Source organism: Engystomops pustulosus, chromosome 3, assembly GCF_040894005.1.
Source record: "Engystomops pustulosus chromosome 3, aEngPut4.maternal, whole genome shotgun sequence".
Classification (NCBI taxonomy): Eukaryota; Metazoa; Chordata; class Amphibia; order Anura; family Leptodactylidae; genus Engystomops; species Engystomops pustulosus.
The window spans coordinates 177,561,689-177,587,228 of NC_092413.1; the positions used below are offsets into that span (position 1 = coordinate 177,561,689).

At 37.9% G+C, this 25,540-nt stretch overlaps 1 long non-coding RNA gene across 1 annotated transcript; it reads left to right on the forward strand.

Moving 5' to 3' along the window:
* Positions 1-25,338, forward strand: LOC140120634 (uncharacterized). The gene is made up of 3 exons (XR_011853923.1): positions 1-137; positions 24,625-24,723; positions 25,137-25,338. It is a non-coding gene; the product is annotated as an uncharacterized lncRNA (long non-coding RNA).
* Positions 25,339-25,540: the final 202 nt, after the last annotated feature.

Genomic DNA, 25,540 nt, shown 5'->3' on the forward strand with positions numbered 1-25,540 from the left:
GAACGCTCTGATCCCCCCCATGTACCCACCCTCTTCCAGCACAAGTTCTCCAGGAGCCCAGCTACTCTTCCAGTCTGGGAGATTTCCTTTATGCTGTGCTCTGGCTTTTGCACCGTGATGGCCTTTCTTCGGGCTGGGTAAGTGATACAGGCAACAGCTACAGGTCTTTATGTGAGTGTGAAGCCTGCAAGGAGCCTGGGAACAAGTGCAGCCGCCCAGCAATCCCTCCTGCACCCCCACATGAACTTCATCTGGACTTACAATCTCTTCTCAGGAAGCTCACACTCCTCCACATACTGGTAAATACACGTTTAGGACTTGGTTGCACTGATATATTTTAGAAAGTAAAGTTTTACAGTTCTGAGCTCTGAGGACTACAGCAGGGACATAGAGGTGGGGGTGAGGGCACAAACTACTTGGGAGCTTCCTATCTGGCCAAGAACCCCTTAACCCCGGTTTTTACCCTTGTTTATTTAGATGATTCTACTTATTTTGGAAACACACAAAGTCACATTGAGAGCAAGTGTTTCATGTGCAAAGTGCAGATTTAATTATCTGGTAACAAGAGACACTTTGTAAGGGGAAAGAGGGATTGTGAGTGACATTTGATTGTAGGAATTTGGCAGCAAAAACCCCATAGGCAAATCTTTCAGGGCTGTGGAGTTTTGGAAAGGGGGTCTCTGATACATGCGTCATTGCAGAAGCATTTACTGAAACTAAGGGCTGGATAAATATTTGTACACCTACTGACCTCTGCTGAAAAACAGGAATCTTCATTATCAGATTATTAGACGCATCCCAATTCTGTTTAACCATCCATGTGCTGGCCGCCAGGTTTTACATGGTTATTAAAGCATAAGGTAGTTGTTGAGTGAACATATTTTAATACATCTGACCAAATATTGAGAAGAAATAAGACTGAATGAGAGCGATGAAGAAAAGGAAGGATTAAATGGAATCAGAAATAATACGAGAGAATGCCATATATAGATATAGAGATGTTAGATAGATTATCTATAGATAGATAAAAGATAGATGATAGATAGATAGATAGATAGATAGATAAAAGATAGATGATAGATAGATAGATAGATAGATAGATAGATAGATATGGGATAGATAGATAGATAGATAGATAGATAGATAGATAGATAGATGGATAGAAAGATACGTAAGAGAATATTTAACACGGAGAAAAAGAATACGGTAGAGAAGCAGATAAAAATTAGAGAGCGAGATAGACAGAATTATGAAGAGTGAGAAAGAAAGTGAAAAAAATCAAAAGAGAAATAGAAATAATAAAAGAGAGTAGAATAATAGATAGATAGATAGATAGATAGATAGATAGATAGATAGATAGATAAAAAGATAATAGATAGATAGATGATGAAGAAGAATGAATGCCAAAGAGGAAAGAAAGAAATATAAGTGAGATAGTGAGAAGAGAAATAAGAGGGTAGAAGAGAGAGAGAGAGAGAGAGAGAGAGAGAGTGTGTTTGTAGAAATGAAGACAGCTCCAAAGAGAGATGAGAAAAAGAGACAGATGAGAGAAAAAGGAGAGAGAGAATAGATTGAAAAGGTCTGTTAGTAAAAAGATAGAGAAAGTGTGTAAGGGAGAAAGATTATAAGACTCGCATTTACTATAGGGAAATGCATAGCACACAATGTCGCAGCTATATGCACTCACATACATCCACAATTGTGTCCAGAGCAAAGGGGTTAATAATTCTGGCTAATAATGAGGGTTAAAGCCGAGGTTGGGGGGGGGGGGGCACAGGGAGGCTGGGGTAGGGTGGGTGTGTTTGGTGGTGGGGGAGGGGTGACAAGGGCACAATGTCAAGCACATGTACACTGCGCCTTTATGAGAAGAACACTGGGCATTACACACATAACATTACAACATTGTAACACTTCATTATAGAGGGGACGAGCCGCCCTGCTCTGCACAAGAGGCAGGGACACACTAGCCTATGTTATATTTCATGAATTATTATATGTCAGGGTATTGTGTGTTTTGTAGTTCTCCAATGTAGAAAGATGCGTTAATTGTTCTTCTTTTGGCCTGCTAATATTTTATCTATCTATCTAGAGATATGGTATACGGATCTACAGTATCAACATGTCCAGATAGTTCTGTGATGTTTATCCCTTGAACACTATTTCATAGGATTAGATATTGTTTTAATGTTGTATTATTTTGTACGAGGATTATATACAATTCTATGAATATATTATAACAGCTTTTTCTATTCACTTTGCCTGGCACACAGGTGTCATTCCATATATTCGTTATGTGGAGAATGTTCCTTTCCCTGTAGATGATCTAATCCCTTTGTAAGTGTTCTTTATAATTGCAGTATATTGCATGGCAGCATTTCACACTTTAATGCCTGTATAGTGCTCTTTGCATCTTAGAAACCTATACAGTTACTCTGCAGGTGTCTCCAGTGCTTCAGAGCTTGTATTGTCACCAGTGGAAATAGCAGTAGCCCCCAGAACAAGGGTTGTCTTTAACACTAAGCTGACACTATTCAATGTACAAACACCTCTTCATATAGAAGCTTCTATGGCTGCTTTTAATACAGATGTAGTGAGATTTGCATCTCCAGTTAGCATGGTATTCTATCTATCTATCTATCTATCTATCTATCTATCTATCTATCTATCTATCTATTTCTTTATTTTCTTTCTTTCTCTCTTTCTTTCTTGTCAATACAAATATTTATAAAAAGTAATTGAAAAGGTCATCATAAAATTCTACCAGGATACATCTATTCTTTATATTTGGGATTTATAATATTACATGTTTTTTTTTAATAAACAACAACACCACTAATAATAAGAATAGTATATATCCAGAGCCATCCTACTCTACATAGGTGTACTGTATAGTGTCAGACATGACATGCACAGTCCAGACATCTTATGGTCTATTCAGTGGCATGATGTCATCTGTCATATGCAATGCTTGGTCCCTACTGACAAGACCTGTATATTCATTGAATGGCTTTTATTCATCAAGCTGCTGATTTAAAGAGTGGCCTGGTTAGAAACCACTGGTCAGCACCATTATCATATAAGGGGAGGCAATCAGCAGCCCTCTGAATAATTAATAACAAATTTACCCCACCATTGGCTGCACTTTAGGAAGAGGCTGACTACAGCCTGCACTGCTAGGGAACATGTTTGGCAGCTCTGATTTACATAAGAGCAGGGAAGGTTTATTTAGGTTAATCTGGAACAAGGCACCTGAGATTTGCAAATCAAGTTTACATACTGGCAAAAATCATTTTAACACCCTTTATGACTGCTCTTCACAAATGGTCTTTTGATCATTTTATTAACTTAAAGGCACAGGCACAGAATCACTTTGGGCTACAGGTGCTCATTCTTAGATATAATATAACATTTTATATACAACCTTATGCAGCATGTTTTTTTTTGTAATAAAAAAAATCATAATGGATCATCAGATCCAACATGATAATTTAAAGCATCTGATATGATTATATAGATAGATAGTATATATGTCTATCAATGTATCTAGATATAAATCTATATTTTATTGAATTCAGACCAAAAAAGGTTGTAAAAAACAACTTTCGTGCAGTTGCAAAGGAGAAAACCCCCACAAAACAGCCCCTCCCCCTTAAAAATATTCCAAAGCAAATATAAAATTAGCTTTCAAGCTGTTTACATATATCTATTTTACAAGCAGCAGATGAAGCATTGGTGTTAATAGTATTGGATGACAGCTATTGCACATATGCCACAATCTTCAAACATAAATGTAGTAGTAGTGTCAATGTATTTTGAAAAAAAGAAAAATTGGATGGCAAATACTGGATGAAAAAAAAAAACAGTTTCTGTGAAATGTAAATAACTAACAATCCCTAGATTTACTGTTTCTTATTTTGCACATTTACACTGGACAAATATTGTTCAGAATTCAGAAACTAATAAATTATAATAAAATAATTGTATTTTTGAATAATTTTTTTTTTTGCACAACTGTTTTTTTTTTTAAATAATTCTTGATCCACTTAGTCCATTAACATCAGGGTCCAGAATGTTATTTATTTATTTTAAAGACACATAACTCTTCACATTTTCTTTGAAGTCTATAAAAGACAAGATGCAAGAAAGTTGTGCCATCTCAGACTACTAAAAATAATAGTGTAGTCCAAATGACGACAGGTGATGAAATCTATTCATATTTTTCTTGATGATTAATTTGAATAAAATCTTGAATATTTCATTGATGAATATCTGTCAGGGTGTATTATAAATATATATAAATATATAGACATTTACTGTTATAAATTAAATAGAAATAAATGAATACATTTTAATATGTTAATTTAATATTTCAATAGATTTTACTTCTTTGTGTAGTTGCTTAGTTGCTTTTGTTTTATATACACTTTATATGATGTAATATAATATGACAATAGTGTTGTGTACACTGCTAACATGGTTGATCTATATTCATATCTATATATCATTGGGGCCTAGAAATGAGGCACATAAATGTCTTTATTGGTTATATCTTTATATGATGAAATATCTTCCTATGTGCATGTATTATTTGTGTCTGTCTGTACAGCAGACAGGCCTTGTATGATTCAGCGCTTTACTGAATAGATTGTAGCACAATGTGATAATCATATGTAGTTCTGCACTTTGACCACTAGGTGGCTGCTGCCTTTTACTGGGAGGTTTCTCAGTCCTTCTATGGAAACATTGGGAACAGCAGTGATAAGGTCTCTGCCCTCCTATCAAACCCTAGTCATAGTATCTCAAGGCTGTAGCTGGATAGGTTATGACCTTCAGACTCAGTCAACATATTGTAATAAGATATTTAATCAGGTGTAATTTAAAATGAACTTCAGGCTTTGATGGATGTTACCAATACATTATTATTATTATTATTATTATTATTATATGACTTTCACTGTCATTGTATACCCCTCTGTTGCAGACTTTAGGGAAGGACATTGTAACTATGTACAAAAGTCATAAAAAAGTCTATTTATAAAGAAAAACAATCAATAAATAAAGTGATCCACAAATAACATTGGAATGGTCCTATCCCATTTGCAAAAAGTAGGGACTTTCTTGAAATACGATCCTAGCAGGACACCATAGTAGACTGTATAAAGTACATTACATGTGACAATTCTTACACAATGCTTCATTACAATATGACAATACAGTGTTTGGGTAAAACATTGTACTCAGTAAAGACACCCAAACAGCAGATCCGCAATGCTCACTTAGATGACAGGTCTATATACAGACGATAGATTGATAGAAAGATAAATAAATTGATAAAAAGACAGGTTGTGGGCACATACATCGGTTGTAACCCGCCAAAAATTGATGATCTTTGTGTGAATCAGATGCACCCATCCGGCCCCCATACATGGAGTATAACGGATGGGAAAATGCTGCCTTTGTGACATTCATCATCAAAACTGAAACAATCAAACTATAGAATCCTTTCTCCCTTCTAAGATTTCTGCATCACACTGTGACTGGTGCTGTGTGTATGTGAACACAGTCATAGAAAGATAGATTCATAGAGTGAGCGGATGAGATGTCTAAGTATAAGGGCGGTGTACAATCTTCACTCTTGGGTGGCTGATTGTTAGTCTTTGTTATTACAAGTGCAACACATCTGCATATACAAACACATACACAGACACACACAAACACACACATTTACATACACACACACATGGACAACACACACACATATATATATATACACACACATATATACAGACATACACAAGCACGCACACACACACATATATATATAAACACATATACATGTACATACATACACACAAGTTTAGACACACACACATATATATATGCATGTATATATATATATGTATATAAACACACCTAGATAAACATACACACATATATACACACATACACAAGCACGCACACACATATATATGTATATAAACACATATACATGTACATACATACACACTAGTTTAGACACAAACACATACACTCACACATAGATAAACATACATACATGCACACATATATACAGACACATAATACACATAAATGTTTAAACACAAATATACACATATATACATACACACACATACAAATACCTAGACACATACATATTTATGCACACACACATACACACACATACTTTCATTAACTCCTCTCGGACCGCTCGCTTACTTTAGATGTCAGCGGGCGCAGGTCCACAGTCTGCAGTCCACCCTAGCCACGGGAGTAGGACCTGGTCTTCCGGCATCAGACACACCCAGAGACCCTAGGGATAAGGGATATGCGCTTCGTTACTGCTTCTCCCTTCTCGGCTCCTCACAACAGGAGCAGAACCGGCACTGCCCGTGGCTCGATAGACTCAGCAGTCATGTGACAGTCTAAAGTGGTTAATCAGAGCTGCTGGGACTAAGTACCGTATATACTCGTGTATAAGCCGAGTTTTTCAGCACAAAAAATGTGCTGAAAAACGTCCCCTCGGCTTATACACGAGTCAATGCACAAGTAAAAAATAGTTAAAAAAGAATAAACTTATATACTCACCCTCCGGTGGCCCCGATGTGCAGCTCTGCTCCCCAGATGTCCGCGCGGCTTGTCTTCTTGCTTCCGCGCCCATCTTCTTTCATCTGCTGGGCGCTGCCATGTTTTTCCCCTGGGCGGCGCCTAGTATGACGTCAGCAGCGGCGCGTCATACTATGCACCTGCCGGCTGGGGGAGAGCGGTGGCGGCGCCCAGCAGAAGAAAGAAGACGGGCGCGGAAGCCAGAAGACGAGCCACGTGGACATCTGGGGGCAGGCTATATACTACTGGGGGCAGGCTGTATACTACTGGGTGTAAGCTGTATACTACTGGGGGCAGGCTGTATACTACTGGGGGCAAGCTGGGCTGGCTGTATACTACTGGGGGCAGGCTGGGCAGACTGGGCAGGCTGTATACTGCAGGGGGCAGGCTGTATACTACTGGGGGCAGGCTGTATACTGCAGGGGGCAGGCTGTATACTACAGGAGGCTGACTGGCTATATACTGGGGGGGTCTGTGACCAATGCATTTCCCACCCTCGGCTTATACTTGAGTCATTAGGTTTTCCCAGTTTTTGGTGGTAAAATTAGGGGTCTCGGCTTATACTCAGGTCGGCTTATACTCAAGTATATATGGTAGACCCAGTCCAGCACTGATCAGCACCACCTGTAACAGATATATAGATGTAGATATATAGATGCCCCAGTTACAGGGGAAAACTTGTAAAGTAAAGTGAATTAGAAAATAAAGGTCCCCCAAGGGTCTTTTATGACCTCATGGGGGACATATAAAGTAATAAAACATAAATAAAATATATTCATAAATATTCATAAAAATACATCGACATTTCCCCATATAATAAAAAAAATCCTGCTACATTATAAAATGCATCGCCATAGTTGCCCCGTTTGCCTGAGACTTTACATATTATATATCAAAACGACCAAAACAAAATAGGGAATTCAATAATAATGTTAATTTTGAGTTAATTTGAAAATTAAATTTTTTTTTTTAATATAAATTAGAAAAAGAGACTTTGAGACTTCTTTTTCACTTTTAACCCCAAATAAAAATATAGATGAAAAAAAAGTAAACTTTTATTACGTTTTAACTAGTTGTATGTGTCCGGAAATTTAGGAATATTCGCTAAAAATACTCGGTCACTGGAGCCTTTTCAGGCCGCGTCACTAAGGGGTTAACACAAACATACATATTTACACACAAACTCACACATATACACATACATATATGGTATAGACACACACAAATACACCGTATCCTATCCAAAAATATTTCATTCCAGTGTTTCATTCCATTTCTAGGCCTATTTAAGACATAATTTCATAGTAATAATATACTTAGGGGACATTAACCGTATATACCGTATGTGATATCTTGAACTATTTTTTTTTAAAGTATGGAGGGGTTTTGTGTAACTTTACCAGAGTGCGAAGTTTAGAGTAAAATCGATGTTTTCATTATATATCTCTGAGGAATGGATCTAGCACGAAGCTTGATAAATCCCATCACGTGAATGTACTGAATGCATTATTATGATAACTTAATTATTATAGCAAAGGCTCCCCTGACTACACTGCTTGTAAAATTGTATCAGATGGCAGGTAACTAAACCCTTTAGTGCCATTGAGCCTTTACATGCACTACAGCACAATGTGTTACCGCTCCCAGTGGCACTCTATAGGATTACGTATGACTTTCAAATCTGCTGTAACAAATGCTGGGGGATTACATATTTGTACAAGAAATTCAGGATTTTATAAATTGCAGAAAATTAATTTGGTTTGAAATGCAGCAGTAGAATCCACCAAATCCACTTGTACTGGATCTCTACCCTTGTCCAATGAAATTACTGAAGATAACAGGCTCCTAACATATATATATATATATATATATATATATATATATATATATATATATATATAATACAAGCACAACCCCAGCCATAACCATTACATCCAGATATTCTACATATCACATTTGTATTTCTTACATACAATATTATATTTATGATTTATTTCCTTTCTTCCATAACCTCAAAGGTTTACATACAGGTGATCAGCCAGTGGTGCTTATAGAAAAAATTATCGGACCACTAAATCTTACTGACAGATGATCGTACCACTAAAGCCTATGGTTGAAAGATTCACTATGAATCTCACTAATGGTTAAAGTGTAACTAAATCGTTTATATTTCAAAAAAGAATACAGCAAATGAGAATAGTAAACTTTGTCTCAACAGAAAATGTGTGGGACAGTATTAAAGTATTAAAGTGTGTATAAGCCAACGCATCCCAATGGCTATACAATCCAAACAAAACAAGAAAAAGGTGGGATGCGTACACAAGGCTAGGCAAAAATACCACAGAAATTTTATTAATAAGATGACAATGCAAACAAAATCAACACATGCAAAAGGACAACAATGAATATAAAACACTTAAAAAGTACACCAGAGGGATGTACATAGCTGGTACATGGCATAGGTGACTTCCTACTAGGTGAGGAAGTCACCTAGTAGGTGACGATACGCGTGGGATCTGCCTACCCCCCTCTCTCTCTGCCTATACCTGCCTGCCTCGTTCAACTGTCCTACCTTAACCCCTAGGCGCACCAGGACGTTATAGTACGTCCCCGTGGCTACATGTTAAGCGCACGGGGACGTTCTATAACGTCCTGCTTCTGGCACCGGCTCACGAACGGAGCCGGTACCAGAAGCAGCGGCTGTCAGCTGTCTAGTACAGCTGACAGCCTGCGCTAACACGCCCGCGGCGTGTAAGTGTGTTTGAGCTGTGGATCGGATCCCCCGTGCCGCTTACCGGGGGATCCGATCCTCTGCCGGGCAGCTCCGAGGACTGGCATGTGCCCCGGAGCTGCCCGGTCTCCATGGCAGCCAGACCCCTTCCGGGTCTGGCTGTAAACTGTCTGAGCATGCGCAAGCTTGCTCAGACAGTTTACACTGCTCTACAATAAAATAGTATTGTAGAGCAGTGTATTGAACTTAAACCAGTGATCAGAGCATCACTGGTTTAAGTTCAAGTATGTATAAGTAAAAATATGCAAAAACACTTAACACTACACATTATAATAAATAAAAAATAAATACATAAAAATATAAGCCCCTAAAATGTCACTTTCCCATAAAAACACTTAATAAAGAATAAAAAACACAAAAACACAAAAAACCTCGCATATTTGGTATTGCCGCGTCCGTAACAATCTGTATAATAAAACAGAATCGTTACTGGACCCGCACGGTACACGCCGTAGAAAAAAAACCGCAAAAACGTTCCGAAAAAAGATAATTTTTAATTATACCCTATCAAAAAATGCTCTAAAAAGTAATTTAAAAAATGTTATGCACTCCAAAATAAGCCCACTAAAAAGAACAACTCTTCTCGCAAAAAATAAGCCCCTAACCAGATTTTTCAGCCGAAAAATAAAAAAGTTATGCATATGAAAAGATGGTGATGCTAAAATGAACAAGATTTTCTCCAAATTGGTTTTTATTCAGTACAATTGAATAAAATACACAAAACCCCACATATTTGGTATCCCTGCGTCCGTAACAATCTGCATAATAAAACAGAATCATTATTAGATCCGCAAAGTGAACCCCGTAAAAAACAAAACAAAAAAAAGCTCCAGAAAAAAGATCATTTTCAATTAATACCCTATAAAAATGCTCTAAAAAGGGATTTAAAAAATGTTATGCACTCTAAAATAAGACCACTAAAAAGAACAATCCTTCTCGCAAAAAATAAGCCCTTAAACAGATTTGTGAGGCAAAAAATAAAAAAGTTATGCATATGAAAGACGGTGATGCTAAAATTAACAACATTTTTGCCAAATTACTTTTTATGCAGTAAAAATGGGAAAAAAATAAAAAATCTATATAAATGAGGTCTTTTTGTAATCGTGGCGACCCATAGAATAAAAATAATATACTATTTTTATGGTATGGTAAACGGGCAAAAAAAAAAACCCATAAAAATCTTCCTGAAAAGTGATGATTTTCATTTCCTCCACCAACAAAGAGTTAATAAAATCTCACCAATTAGCCTATAGATTCCCCCAAATTACGTACCAGAAAAGTGCATCTCATGTGGCAAAAGAAATAAGCCCCTATAGGTCCACATTAAAAAAAAAAGAAAAAAAATTATAGCCTGTACAATGTGACATAGAAAATCTGCTCTGGATGGCGCCTCCTTCCCTTCTATGCCCGGCCGTGCGCCCATACAGCAGGTTACCACCACATGTAGAGTATCGGTGTACTCGGGAGGAATTGGGTATCAAACTTTGTGGAGCCTTTATTCATTTAATCCATTGTAAATGTTTAATTTTCCACCCAAAATGGGTGTATTGTGAAAAAATATTACAATTTGCAGACTGCACCTCCATTTTGTTTTAACCCCTATAAAACACGTAAAGCGTTAACAAACTTCTTAAAAGTGGTTTTTCATTCGTTGAGGTGTGTAGTTTCCACAATGGGGTAATTTATGAGTCTCACTATTATTTAGGCCTCTCAGTGTCAATTAGAAGTTGAGCAGGTCCATCTAAATGCGGGTTTTGGTGATTTTACAAAAAATGTGAAAAATGATACCTAAATTCTGAGCCTCATAACATTCTAGTAAAATATGTGGAATCTTAAAAAACCATGGCAACATAAAGCAGACATTTGGGAAATGTAAGTTATGAATTTATTTGGGAGCTATGACTATCTGCATCAAAAGTAGAGAATTTAGAACGTTGAAAATAAAGAATTTTTCCAAATTTTTTCCAAATTTTGTTTTTTTTCATAACTAAACACAAAAGATATCATCCAAATTTTTAAACTAATTTGAAGTACAATGTGTCACGAGAAAACAATCTCAAAATCCCCTGGATATCTCATAGCGTTCCAAAGCTATAACCACTTATAGTGACACAGGTCAGATTTGAAGAATGGGGCCGCGTCCTTAAGGCCAAAATAGGCTGTGTCCCCTAGGGGTTAAGACAATTTGGTATTGTATACACTGGGCATGTAGGGATCAATACTTTTGAGCCTTGTTTTATTGGTCAATAGTAAACTGTTCTGTGCCCTGTTTCTGCTTTTCCTTCAGTAGTGAGCAGTGTACCTCAGTTCATTTCAGACAGATAAGGAGGCTAATGATTAACTCTTTCCATACCTAAACAATATTTCCTTTGATGATTCAGCTCTCTTTATTTAGCTCTCTTTAGTTTTTGGTTAGTCATTAGACAATTTATTAGGTTCCTTTATTTCTGAAATGTCAGTAGATAACAAACATAAAGCTGCTTTACACAAGGAAGAAAGGCAGAGGAAAAAGAAAGGCACAGGAAGATATTTATTTACAAAAATATATTACGAATTTCACTTTTATCAACTGCTCTGTTCATGTATATAGTTTTGTGGAAAGTTTAGTCATGTTTTAAGGACAGATGATTAGAACATTGTATTTTGTAGATGGATAATCACACACAATTAGTAAACCGCTAATGTTTATGGTTGAATCAACAGACCAATGCAGAATGTGGACAAATGATCAGACCACTGGAGTTTATGGACAGGTGATCAGACCACTAAGAGCACTAAGAGGGCAAAATTGGTTGCACATTTATGGATGGCTATTTATGAATGCATAATCAGATAATTATGGATGGATAATCAGACCATTAGGATTTATAGATGGTTTCTTAAAACCACTACAGGCTACATACAGATAATGAAACCACTAAAACTTATGGATGGAACAACAGAGCAATGCAGAATGTAGACAAACGATCGGACCAGTGGTGGATATGGACAGATGATCAGACCACAAGGGACATGAATAGATGAGTAGACCATTTAAAGTTATGGACAGATGATCATATCCTTGGTGTGCCACAAAGTATAACATCCCTTCCTTACTGGCCCCCATACTATATAATGCCCCCTTAGTAACTGCCACAGAAAATAATGCACCCTTTTCTCTACCCCAATTATAATGCCCCCTTTTCGTCAGTTCCCCGATTTATGTTCATGTAGCGCTCCAATCTATACTGGACAGATTTCTTTAGTACTTATCCTTGTAATGCCCCCCTTCCCCTGATTTATACATGTGCCCTGATTTATACACAGTTTCTTGTAAAATGTACTGATATAATGCCCCCATTTTTAGCACACATGCTTAGAATGCACCCTTTTCATGATCTGAGAGGGATCTTGTTCTGGGGTGCAGTGTTTTTGTGCTACACTTTTGTGCTTTTTGAGATATCTATGTGTTAGAAATTAGAAGTTACAATTGGTTAAGGTTGGTTTATGCCTCTCCAATGCCCAATACATCCTGAAAACCCAACACAGGAGGAATGCTACACACATGTCCCTGTATACCTTGTGAAGGTCACCTTACAGTGGGAGCACAAGCAAATAATAAAGTATTGTGACTCTATCTCAAGAGCTTTGTTATTCCAGGTGCGTCACAACATTCTTGTAAGCATTTTAAGATTTCCTGTAGTAACAAATGACAAGGCTTTGAGAAAACCAGGACATATGGGAGCCAAACCTGGAGATGGTGTAAAGAAATGTAATACTGGCCACATGTGGCATTTTTTACCCTAATTATGACAATTGAAGTTGTGGTATTGGAAATAAATCTCCTTATTATGTTATATTATACTTCTAAAATAAAATAACTCTATTCAAAATAATAGCATTTAGCATTAGTCTTTAAAAGCTCTGTTATAAGAACAGTGGAATCTATACAATATACATTGCAGGGCTGTGTTATTATACTGACATTGTCAGCCAGAAGCAATATCTTAATGTGACTTAATTAGGAGGTGGAACAGGGGGAAAGGCTGTAGTTATTCAAGAATGTGGATCAGATGCCAAGTCACTTTGGAGCCCCAGTATTTTTAGGATATCCTCACAAAAATGTGACATGATTAGTTGCTAAGGGCTGTCATATGCTATTACAGGCGGTCCCCGGGTTACATACAAGATAGGGTCTGTAGGTTTGTTCTTAAGTTGAATTTGTATGTAAGTCAGAACTGTAAATTTTATCATTGTAATCCCAGCCAGAACTTTTTTGGTCTCTGTGACAATTGAATTTTAAAAATGTTGGATTGTCATAAGAACCAGGAGTAACACTAAAGCTTCATTACAGACACCTGTGATAACTGTTACAGCTGATCAGTGTGGCTTAAGACTAAAGCACAATAAATTACCAATATCTAGTGGTCCGTTTGTAACTAGGGGTCGTATGTAAGTCGAGTGTTCTTAAGTAGGGGACCGCCTGTACTAGTGTGTCTCTTTTCATTATATGTCAGAATAAGCTACTTTTCAAAGATAACTTTTTATCTAGAGCAGTGGTTGCCAACCTATGACACGGGTGCCAGAGGTGGCACTCTGAGCCCTCTCAGTGGGCACTCAGGCTGTTGCCCTAGTACAGAATACATCAGTCACAGTGTTACTTTAAAGTGAAGCATCTGGGTCTACCTGACAATGCAGGAAGAGAAGGTGTGGATATGGTCGGATTTTCATTGGAACAATGGAGCTTCTACTCTTGTCCCCACAATTCTTTCTGTTTGGTGGGTTGTCAAGGGAAGCTCCAATGGCAATTTTAATTTAATAAGTTACTGCTAGAATTGTTGTGTTGGCACTTATAAATAAATAAGTGGGTCTGGGTTGCAGTTTGGGCACTCAGTCTCTAAAAGGTTTGGCATCACTGATTCAGAGCAAAAACACCCATAACACCCACCTGACAGCTCATTGTGTTAGCATTTATAATGCTTCCGTGGCCAGATTTTACTGGAAAACTGTAAACACTGACACATGATATCATTGGATGATCAGAATCAGCACATTAGATTTTGTGCATATGGCCAGATTTATTGATGTTTTCATAGTAAATTGTGGCACAATTGGATTAATGATTCGAATTTAGGAAACTTGTCATCACATAGAGCCCTATTAAGTAACTGAGACTCTTCTTATAGCTAAAAATTGTTTCCCTTACATCCCCATAAATTATTACCTGGCATCAGAGGGGGTGTATCCTGCTTAGCTGGCCCCTCCCATCTTCTCCTCCCCATATCCTATGCCTCTTCTCAGCATTCAGCACTTCATGGCATGTGATCAATGCAATGTCATCTAAAGTCCTTTACCTAGTTACATTTTCAACATTTACCCCATGTGTGTATCTGATCACACAAAAATCACAGCGGGATGGGGAATCACACCATCCACAGGTGATGAAGGCATGCTGTGATTTTTATGTGATCAGATACATACATGGGCTAAATGTTGCAAATGCAACTGGGTAAAGGACCTTGGATGATATCAACCTGGTCACATGACATGAAATGCTGAATGATGAGGAGAGGCATGGGACATGGGGAGGAGTAGATGGGAGGGGACAGCTAAGCAGGATACACCCCCATTAATGCCAGGTCGCACTTGTCACATGACATGAGGTACCCAATGATGTAACAGAGCTCTCTCACTTTTCCACTCAGTAGCAAAGCCTAGCAGAGAGACCTGTCAATCAGGAACAAGGAGGCCGGGCAATGCAAGTAAAATTTTATATGCAGGACTCACTTGTGTTAGTGGACTTAATCACCGTCTAGTTATAAGGGCAATGCATTTTCATCATAGTTTAGTTTTTAATGATGTATTTATTTTGGATAGGTTCATTTAAATGACAGGTTCTTTTTAAGTGAATTTGATCATTTAATTATTAAAATTTTTGATTATTAATAATTTTAATAATTTGTTGGTGACTTCCATCTGCACGGATAATCTCATCTAGAGATTGAAAATGGGAAAAAAAAACATCCCTTTCTTAATTTTCAACTAAATTCACTTGAAGAGACTAAGGATTTAGCTTGAATAGAAATGAGGTTAGAAACAGTAATACTGCCCTTTCCAAAATCTTGGTGTAATATGGGTAAGAGGTTTTGATAAATAAAATCAGAAGCAGTTGTGGTCTGGTGTACAGATGCTGAGCTCATTGCTTCCATGTCATTTGGAAGTGGTCAGCTCTCCGAGCTCATATATTACCTAAATAACTAACTTGCTAGATGAAGTGATTGCATGGATCCTCTTGTTTTCTGAAATGAACTTGGCAAAAAACTATTTACAGTAAATTGACCACCATGTTTCTTTTATAATAGTTGTATGATGATCTTATAAGAGGTTGTCCCCTGACCACCAACACTCAGCTGTAAGTTATGTAGGCACCTGCCAACTACTGTGGCTTATAGTAATAAAACTCACCCCCGAACCTCTCCATATGAGCATATGGCGCACGGCGCCGTAACATGGGTAAAGATAGGACATGACCTGTCTTTTACCGGCTACAGAGTGGTACGGTGCAGCACCCCTCCCGTATGGTGTTGTGAGCCCATAGAAGTGTATGGGGGACGTATATCGGCCGCATATACGTCGGCCTTCTATATACAGTATCTCAATAAGATTCTTTGTCTTACGAGAAAGATGAAATTCAGCTGAAATTACAGAGAAAAAAGCAGATTAGGAAGAAGAAGATGCAGAAGTAAGCAGATAAAGAGGTACTTTACTCTTATGAGATACAGTATATCACAAAGTTTCCTCTTTTCACTTACTAATGATCTATGCAAAGTTTGTATAAAGTTAAGGAATATTTCAACTCCGCCTCCAGCAGAACTAGACAAAGACTTCCATTGGAAGTTATCTATACCCACAACTTGCCTCTTTTGTGCAAATAAAACTGAAATGACTTGTCAGTACAATTCTTCGTACCACAAAACACTTGAAAAGCTTGAAGCTCATTGTTCTTCTTCTAACAATCCTCAGTTTTCAATGAATTGTAAAAATAGTGGAACTGTGTAAACTGAATCCTTGTGGAGTTTTAAGTACATCTGGAACAATTTGGCTATATGCATAAAAAGAACAACCACAGTTGAGTCTAATAAATTCCCTTATAAATTTGACTGAAACAATGCTGCTTTTGTCCATCTAGAATGTAATGCTGAGGCCACAGTCATGCAGGAAATAGAGATCTAGGGATTTGTGGCATCAAGCAAGCAAAACAGGTTCATGGCATTAACAAGATGCCGAAACCAACACTGAAATATTTAGGACGAGGTAGAAAAATGAATTTCTATTTGTAATTAAAATATAACCAAATTTGTAGAATTGTTATTTTGTTAGCAAAGTAAATAATTTTATTTTATGGTGATTTAGATCAACTGTTTTTGCAGACAATACTTATACAGGGTATATTACAGCACAACCATGTGTGAATACAGAGGAGTAAAATGAAGTCGCTAGGCCCTAAATACAAACCTTTAGGTTCCCAACCATAGTATATTGTTTATTACACTGATCTTTTTTATGGTATTAGGTGCATACATAGGGGGTAGAAATAAAAGTTTTTTTTTTTCAAGATAAAAACCACACCCCGTTTTGGGGTCTAGGACGACCAGTTTCTGAAGTGTGTTTGTTTTATCACTCGGCTTGTTCAACTTACTGCCATGTAAAGAAAGCTGAAGAAGTTGAGGGATAAGAGAAATCTCCTTGAGAAAGCGACCGCCTTAAACCCCAAAACGCATTGAGATTTTTGTACCTGAAAGAAAACCAAAAAATACCTTTTAATTCTATCTCTTGTGGGGTGCTCCTAATCTCAATCCCTACAACATTTCAGGCCTGAGGATACCTTTAAGACAGCACCCAAACAAGACAAAGAACCTGTTGATGATAGGATTGTGCCTAATGATAAGCTTATACCTACCAATCCAATCTGATTCACGCTATTAGTGCTTTCTTCCCCCTCTCTCTTGCCTTCTTTACCTATTTGTATGGGAAAGAATCATGTTGTCACCCCTTTTTTCCTCCCCCTCCCTGTACAATAACCTGTATATAGATAACACTGACCCATCATATCATCACTATAGACAAAAGATGAAGTCACAGCTTATCTCCTCCACTTCTTACACACAGCATCTAATGAAAAGTTGGCTTCAGTCTGTTACTGCAAATGACCTTAAGGATGTGGAGCAAATCTTCAAATTCTGTTAAAAGAGCAGATGAGAAGTTCAGGAAGATGAAAACTCCAATAATTACCTACAGACAGTAGAATAAAAAAGCTACCAAAAATTATATATTTGTTTTCCGGTTTTAACAATAAGAAATTTTTTTTAAATATTTTTTTTGATGTATCTGGACTACACAAAGCTGATGGTATCATGATTAAAACCTGTAAGTATAAGGGATTTTATATTTTGTACCACAGATTATAATTACAAAATAGTAAATCTTAGTGGACATAGCTATTATAGATATAGTCTGAGCCGGCACATATGATCTAAGCCTTTAAAGGTATAGAAGAGTGTAATTTTCTTTCTAATCTCCTGCCTGGGGTCTGCTTCCCTCTGATGTCATCCTAACATGTGATAAGAGTCAACAAATCGCTGTTTGTTTTCATCTTCCATTTCCTGTGCATGATCGGCAGATACTTTCTATCATCGAAACGTAAAATCCAAGCTACTAATCTCTGCTGTGCATCAAACATTCAGTAACTAGAAAATATATTTAAAGGAATGATGTGGGAGAACTTTATCTATACTTCATGGTTGTGTTGTATAGGAAATCTAACATGAGGATAGTATATCATAGTCTATCAGAAAATCCAGACCCACAATGTAAAACTTGGCAGGATTTATATATACACATTACTTTATAAAGAAATAGTAAATTCACAGACAGAAAAACAGTTATTGAAGATTTCTATACTTTCTCTACACATCACACTAACCACAATATGAAGATGTAATAACACAAGATATCTATACTTGTAGGGATTATGCATGCTTCTAAATCCAATCCAATTTATGAAGGATCTAGTTCTATCTCCAGAACCAAAAGTCTGGAAAGATATAAAAAGTATCTTTGGAAAGAGAGAGTGTCTTTAAATGACCACAGTCAATTCATGTTGCATCTTTCCTCACCTTTGAATTGCACTGGACTGGAGCTCCAGAGAACCTGTGGATCCTGTGGTGGACCCATGTTCTGATATAAAAATAAGACCTTTAGGTCCAGAGATGAAAACCCTTTTGTGACCCTTTCTGGAGGCAAAAATTTGTGACTATTGTATATTTCTTGTGGGTGATGGGAGATGTGAACCCTGCTCCTACCACAGCGCCAGATATATCTAGAAGCTTAGGCCTCCTGATATATCTGGTGGCAGGTCGTGTGAATGTACAGTCCTATGCCAGGTCCTGCACTGGCTCACTCTACCAGTGTACAAGTTCTGATAAATTCCCATGTGTCTCGAGAACATGAAATTATCTGTATAGTTGGAAGGTGGGCTCTCAGTTCCTCTGGCAGACCTAAAGAAAACCAGTCTAAAGTCAGGATGCTAAAAGTGTGTGAAACATCTCATTAGGTTTTCTGTGAATGTTTTAGTCAGTAGGAAAGTAAATGCAAGTCAGGGGCAAACATAGACCGAAATTACCCTGCAGATGTACATGCTCCATATGGATGTGTTCCACACGTTCCGCTGTATTTTGCTCGGTCTCAGTAGTGGGGTCTCATGCTCCACAGGTCCACCACAATCTGGGACCTTATGCTGGTCATGTCCCACCAGTACTTCTTGGTGAGGTGATACACTGCTACTCTGTATCTGTTCTCCACTGCCGATTTGTGTGGCTGTGACATAACCCTGGGGCGCTGTTAATGGTTTAATTGTCAACACTGCAAGAACATCCTGAAAAAGGTGAGATCGTCTGGGAACAGTGTATGGGAAAGGACAGTCCAAAGAAACTACCACCCTCTGACTTTTTTGGCAGCGGTTTTGACTCATTGACACCGATCCTTCTACTTCAGGTTCTTGCTGAATTCAGCAGCTCTCCCCTTGTTTGCCCTAAATGACAATTCTACTCTATGGGGCACATTTAGTTACCGTGATCCCCGAGGTGAGTTGTTCAACGAGGATTAAGTCCGGCGCGATTCACTAAGATTGTGGGCCCGATATCCTCCATGTGTAGCTTCCCCCGCTGAGGTCCGTCGGAATTCACCTTCTTCTTCCTGGTGTATGTGAGTGCATGTCTTTGAATTTTAAATTCCTCGCTTAGTCCGAATCAGTCGGGTTGTCCGGCGGCCACGGCCCCCGATTTGTGTTGCATGAAAGTCTGCGCGATTGCGCAAAAATCCGATCGCTTGTGCCAAAAACCCCTGTTAAATGTGGCACAGATCGGAAATAGTCGGGAAACCCGACGGAAATGCGGTATGCTGCCCCTTAGTAAATGTTCCAGACCTTCTGTACAACATAAGGATATTATTGTTGTTTCTCAAGGACTACATTGTAGACTATTTTCTTCGTGCTGGTGCGTCTGATATTCTAGATATTACTTGGTAATATCCAACATGACAATATATGGAATCTATGCTAATCCCTAAAGTATTAGCTGACACATGTTTTTGTATATTGCTGACACATACCCATGATCGAGTGGAAATAAAAACTTCTTACTGTCTCTTTAGGTTGATTCAGTAGAACAATGTTGTGCTAAATGCTCCATATTGCTCCGGGATTAGGTGTCTTCCCAATACTTCTTTATATTTCGGAATGTTACAGTCACTTGAGAATCGGATCGCTTATGTATCTCTTGGGAGATATTTATTATTTCGGGTTATTTTACTCACATGGGGTTATATTTGCCATATGTTGTCCGATACTGCGTATTTAAGTAATTTCTCTGTTAAGAGGATTTTTGGCAGTAGATAAGATGTATAGGATTATTTCACTGCCTCTTTGCTTTGTGAGATACAGATGTTCTACATGTGCTTGGTCTAGGGCTGGCCTGGCTCGTGTAGTTACTGAAATAACATTTAGCATGGTTTTTTACATAACCCCGGGAAAGCTTATGTCACTACCAGATCTACCGGACTATGTGCCGGCTTTCAAGAAATATTACACATCTTACACAGCCCCGTTTCAGAATATCAGAACCATCTATTTCAACAACACCTGTCCCAGACAAAGGGCTTATACAGCAAATTGTGAGTGTAATAGCCTGTCACTTCCATACCGCCTGGCATTCACTAATAGGCTGTGTCCCCATTCTACCTTATTTTTAGTAAAATCATGTCCACTTCTGGTTTCTAAAGAAATTAACTAGGAACCGCGAGACAATGCATTAACATGAAAAGGGATTTCCATAACAAGTATAACATGGCATGTGTATATATGGAGCGACACCATTATTAAGTACTCAGACATTCTGTGGTTTTTTACAGTAATTTAACAAAGTAGGTTACACATATTCATTTTTACATTTTTTTAATAAGATTATATGTTGGGCAGAATAGAAAGCAGTGGGTATTTCTGCAGCTCATGGGTCTTTAATGAAACATATCCTGGACTAATAGGTGTACATTAGGAAAATGCCCCATAATGCAGGGGAGATGTTACATAAACCTTCAGTGCAGCCTCCAGTACTTCTACCTCCAATTCTGGACACAACGAAAGTGGTAAGGATTTTGTTACGGCTTTAGTCAATCATCTGGACTCAGTGGTCACATGACTTACAACAGTGACGTCACTCAATTACATGAACATGAACATGTACCTGTTCTTTCTAGACACAGCTCAGTACTACTACTGTTATCCTGTATTTATAGACTGAGCACAGTACTACTACTATTATCCTGTACTGTATATATGGACACAGCACAGTACTACTATTATCCTGTATATATGGACACAGCACAGTACTACTACTGTTATCCTGTATATATGGACACAGCATAGTAATACTACTCCTATCCGGTATATATGGACCCAACACAGTACTACTACTATTATCCTGTATATATGGGCACAGCACAGTACTACTACTAGTATCCTGTATATATAAACAGAGCACAGTACTACTACTATTATCCTGTATATATGGACACAGCACAGTACTACTTCTCTTATCCTGTGTATATGGACACAGCACAGTACTACTTTTATCCTGTAAATATGGGCACAGCACAGTACTACTACTGTTATCCTGTATATATGGGCACAGCACAGTACTACTAGTATTATCCTGTATATATTGGCACAGCACAGTACTACTTCTTTTATCCTGTATATATGGACACAGCACAGTACTACTACTGTTTTCCTGTACATATGGACACAGCACAGTACTACTACTCTTATCCTGTATATATAGACACAGCACAGTACTACTTCTCTTATCCTGTATATATGGACACAGCACAGTACTACTACTGTTTTCCTGTATATATGGACACAGCACAGTACTACTACTCTTATCCTGTATATATAGACACAGCACAGTACTACTACTCCTATCCTGTATATATGGACACAGCACAGTACTACTACTCTTATCCTGTATATATAGACACAGCACAGTACTACTACTCCTTTCCTGTATATATGGACACAGCACAGTACTACTACTCTTATCCTGTATATATAGACACAGCACAGTACTACTACTAGTATCCTGTACTGTATATATGGACACAGCACAGTACTACTACTAGTATCCTGTATATATGTGTAGAGCAAAATACTGTTACTACTATCCTGTATATATAAACAGAGCACAGTATTACTACTATTATCCTGTATATATGGGCACAGCACAGTACTGCTACTATTATCCTGTATATATGGACACAGCACAGTACTACTTATATTATCCTATATATATATGGGCACAGCACAGTACTACTACTGTTATCCTGTATATATGGGCACAGCACAGTACTACTACTATTATCCTGTCTATATGGACACAACACAGTACTACTTATATTATCCTGTATATATGGGCACAGCACAGTACTACTACTGTTATCCTGTATATATGGGCACAGCACAGTACTACATCTCTTATCCTGTATATATGGGCACAGCACAGTACTACTACTGTTATCCTGTATATATGGACACAGCACAGTACTACTACTATTATCCTGTATATATGGACACAACACAGTACTACTTATATTATCCTGTATATATGGACACAGCACAGTACTACTACTAGTATCCTGTATATATGTGTAGAGCAAAATACTGTTACTACTATCCTGTATATATAAACAGAGCACAGTATTACTACTATTATCCTGTATATATGGGCACACCACAGTACTACTACTATTATCCTGTATATATGGACACAGCACAGTACTACTTATATTATCCTATATATATATGGGCACAGCACAGTACTACTACTGTTATCCTGTATATATGGACACAGCACAGTACAACTACTATTATCCTGTATATATGGACACAGCACAGTACTACTACTATTATCCTGTATATATGGACACAGCACAGTACTACTTATATTATCCTGTATATATGGGCACAGCACAGTACTACTACTGTTATCCTGTATATATGGGCACAGCACAGCACTACTACTATTATCCTGTATATATGGACACAACACAGTACTACTTATATTATCCTGTATATATGGGCACAGCACAGTACTACTACTATTATCCTATATATATGGGCACAGCACAGTACTACTACTGTTATCCTGTATATATGGGCACAGCACAGTACTACTTCTCTTATCCTGTATATATGGGCACATCACAGTACTACTACTGTTATCCTGTATATATGGGCACAGCACAGTACTACTTATATTATCCTGTATATATGGGCACAGCACAGTACTACTACTATTATCCTATATATATGGGCACAGCACAGTACTACTACTGTTATCCTGTATATATGGGCACAGCACAGTACTACTACTGTTACCCTGTATATATGGACACAGCACAGTACTACTTATATTATCATATATATATGGGCACAGCACAGTACTACTACTGTTATCCTGTATATATGAGCACAGCACAGTACTACTACTGTTATCCTGTATATATGGGCACAGCACAGTACTACTACTCCAACCCTGTATATATTGGCACAGCACAGTACTACTACTCCTATCCTGTATATATGGACACAGCACAGTACTACTACTGCTATCCTGTATATATGGGCACAGCACAGTACTACTACTGTTATCCTGTATATATGGGCACAGCACAGTACTACTACTATTATGCTGTACATATGGACACAGCACAGTACTACTACTCCTATCCTGTATATATGGACACAGCACAGTACTACTACTGCTATCCTGTATATATGGGCACAGCACAGTACTACTACTGTTATCCTGTATATATGGGCACAGCACAGTACTGTTACTGTTATACTGTATGCAGGGGCACTACACATTTTGACTACTCTTATCTTGTATGAAGGGGTGAACCTAAAATTTCTGCTATGGAATGTCACCCCCTCTGCCCCATCCAGTAGTAAAATATCAGATTATTTTTTTTTTAGTAAATGGGTTCTCCATGCAGTGTCTCACATGCTGACATCAGGTGTAAAGAGATACTATTTTTAAGTGGCAGGTTCTGCTATGTAGAAGATAACTACAACCCTGATGCTGCAGGTGGTGCTGCCTGAGGCACATGGCTCATGGCCAGTGCACCCCTGCCTGTATATGGAATAATACACAGTATTACTACTTCCATACAATATATATGGGAACAGCATAGCACTACTACCCCTATCCTGTATATAGGGGCACTACACAGTACTACAACACTTATTTTATATATATGGGCACAGCACAGTACTATTACGCTTATCCTGTATAAAAGGGCACTGTCTGTATGTATCCTGTATGTATGCATTACACAGTACTATTACACATATATGGGTATGGCACAGTACTACTATTCTTACCCTGTAGATATTGTCACAGCAAAATACTAACACTCATATCATGGGTTAATGGACAGAAGTGGTGCATCAATGTGTGAGCACTAACATTTGTTCTTTACCTTGTAACATATACATGGGATAAAAGCTGACTTCTCACACCTGAATGATTCTGTGGAGCTCCATCTGCTTTGTGCCCTGTGAAATAAAATACTATTATTGAAGTTGTATTTTTTAATTATTTTCTAATACTAATTGGCCACTTTACATCTTGCAGATAAACTTTTCAAATAACAATATCACATCCTCATTGAAGCAACAATGGATAACCCACCAAACAGCCATCATTCATAGAGCATTCCTGGGAATTTGTGCTGTAAGTTTAACAAATGATTCCTTTGCATGCACAGCATAGGCAGGACACGTGCTGGAGAATAGACTGGGCAGGAGCTTGTGATAATTGGTAACTTGTATCTCCTGCCTGGAGAGTAGAAGGGAGAAAAAAAACTGCATGAAATGTGATGATTGTGGACAGAGGAAGTCAGGAGTTGTTAAATGTGAAATATTACCCAAACAGGGTCAAGTATCCACATATGGCAGGACTTCTCCATGGAGTGACATCAGGTAGTCGGCTATGATAACAGTTTATAATTCTATTTACATGTTATGCCAGATAAGGGTTACATTGCTGACAACTGTCTGTGTGTATAGTCTTCTAAGAGAGGCTACTCATATCATATACAGAAGATACTTGATGAATTAATAATAATAATTCCTTTATTTATATAGAGCAAACAAATTACGCAGCGCTGTGCAGATATTGCCAAATCAGTCCCTGCCCCTATGGGGCTCACAAGGTAATCATGAAGAAACCCACACAAACACGGAGAGAACATACAATCTCTTTGCAGATGTTGACCTGGATGGGACTTGAACTCAGGATCCCAGTGCTGCAAGGCTGTAGTGCTAACCAGTGAGCCACCGTGCTATATTACAATTATGATAGGAAGTTGGATACAGGTAGTGGGGTTCTGGGGAAATAGTCCCCAAAATGTGTATACCGGGGCCAATTGTAAGGCACTCTGTACGGTCGCCCCTCACTAATAACACAGTGATCCTAAATGAACAATATAGGAAAAAACTTTTACCCCTCAAAAGGAGGGGAGAAAAAGGACCAACTACGAGGATGCATA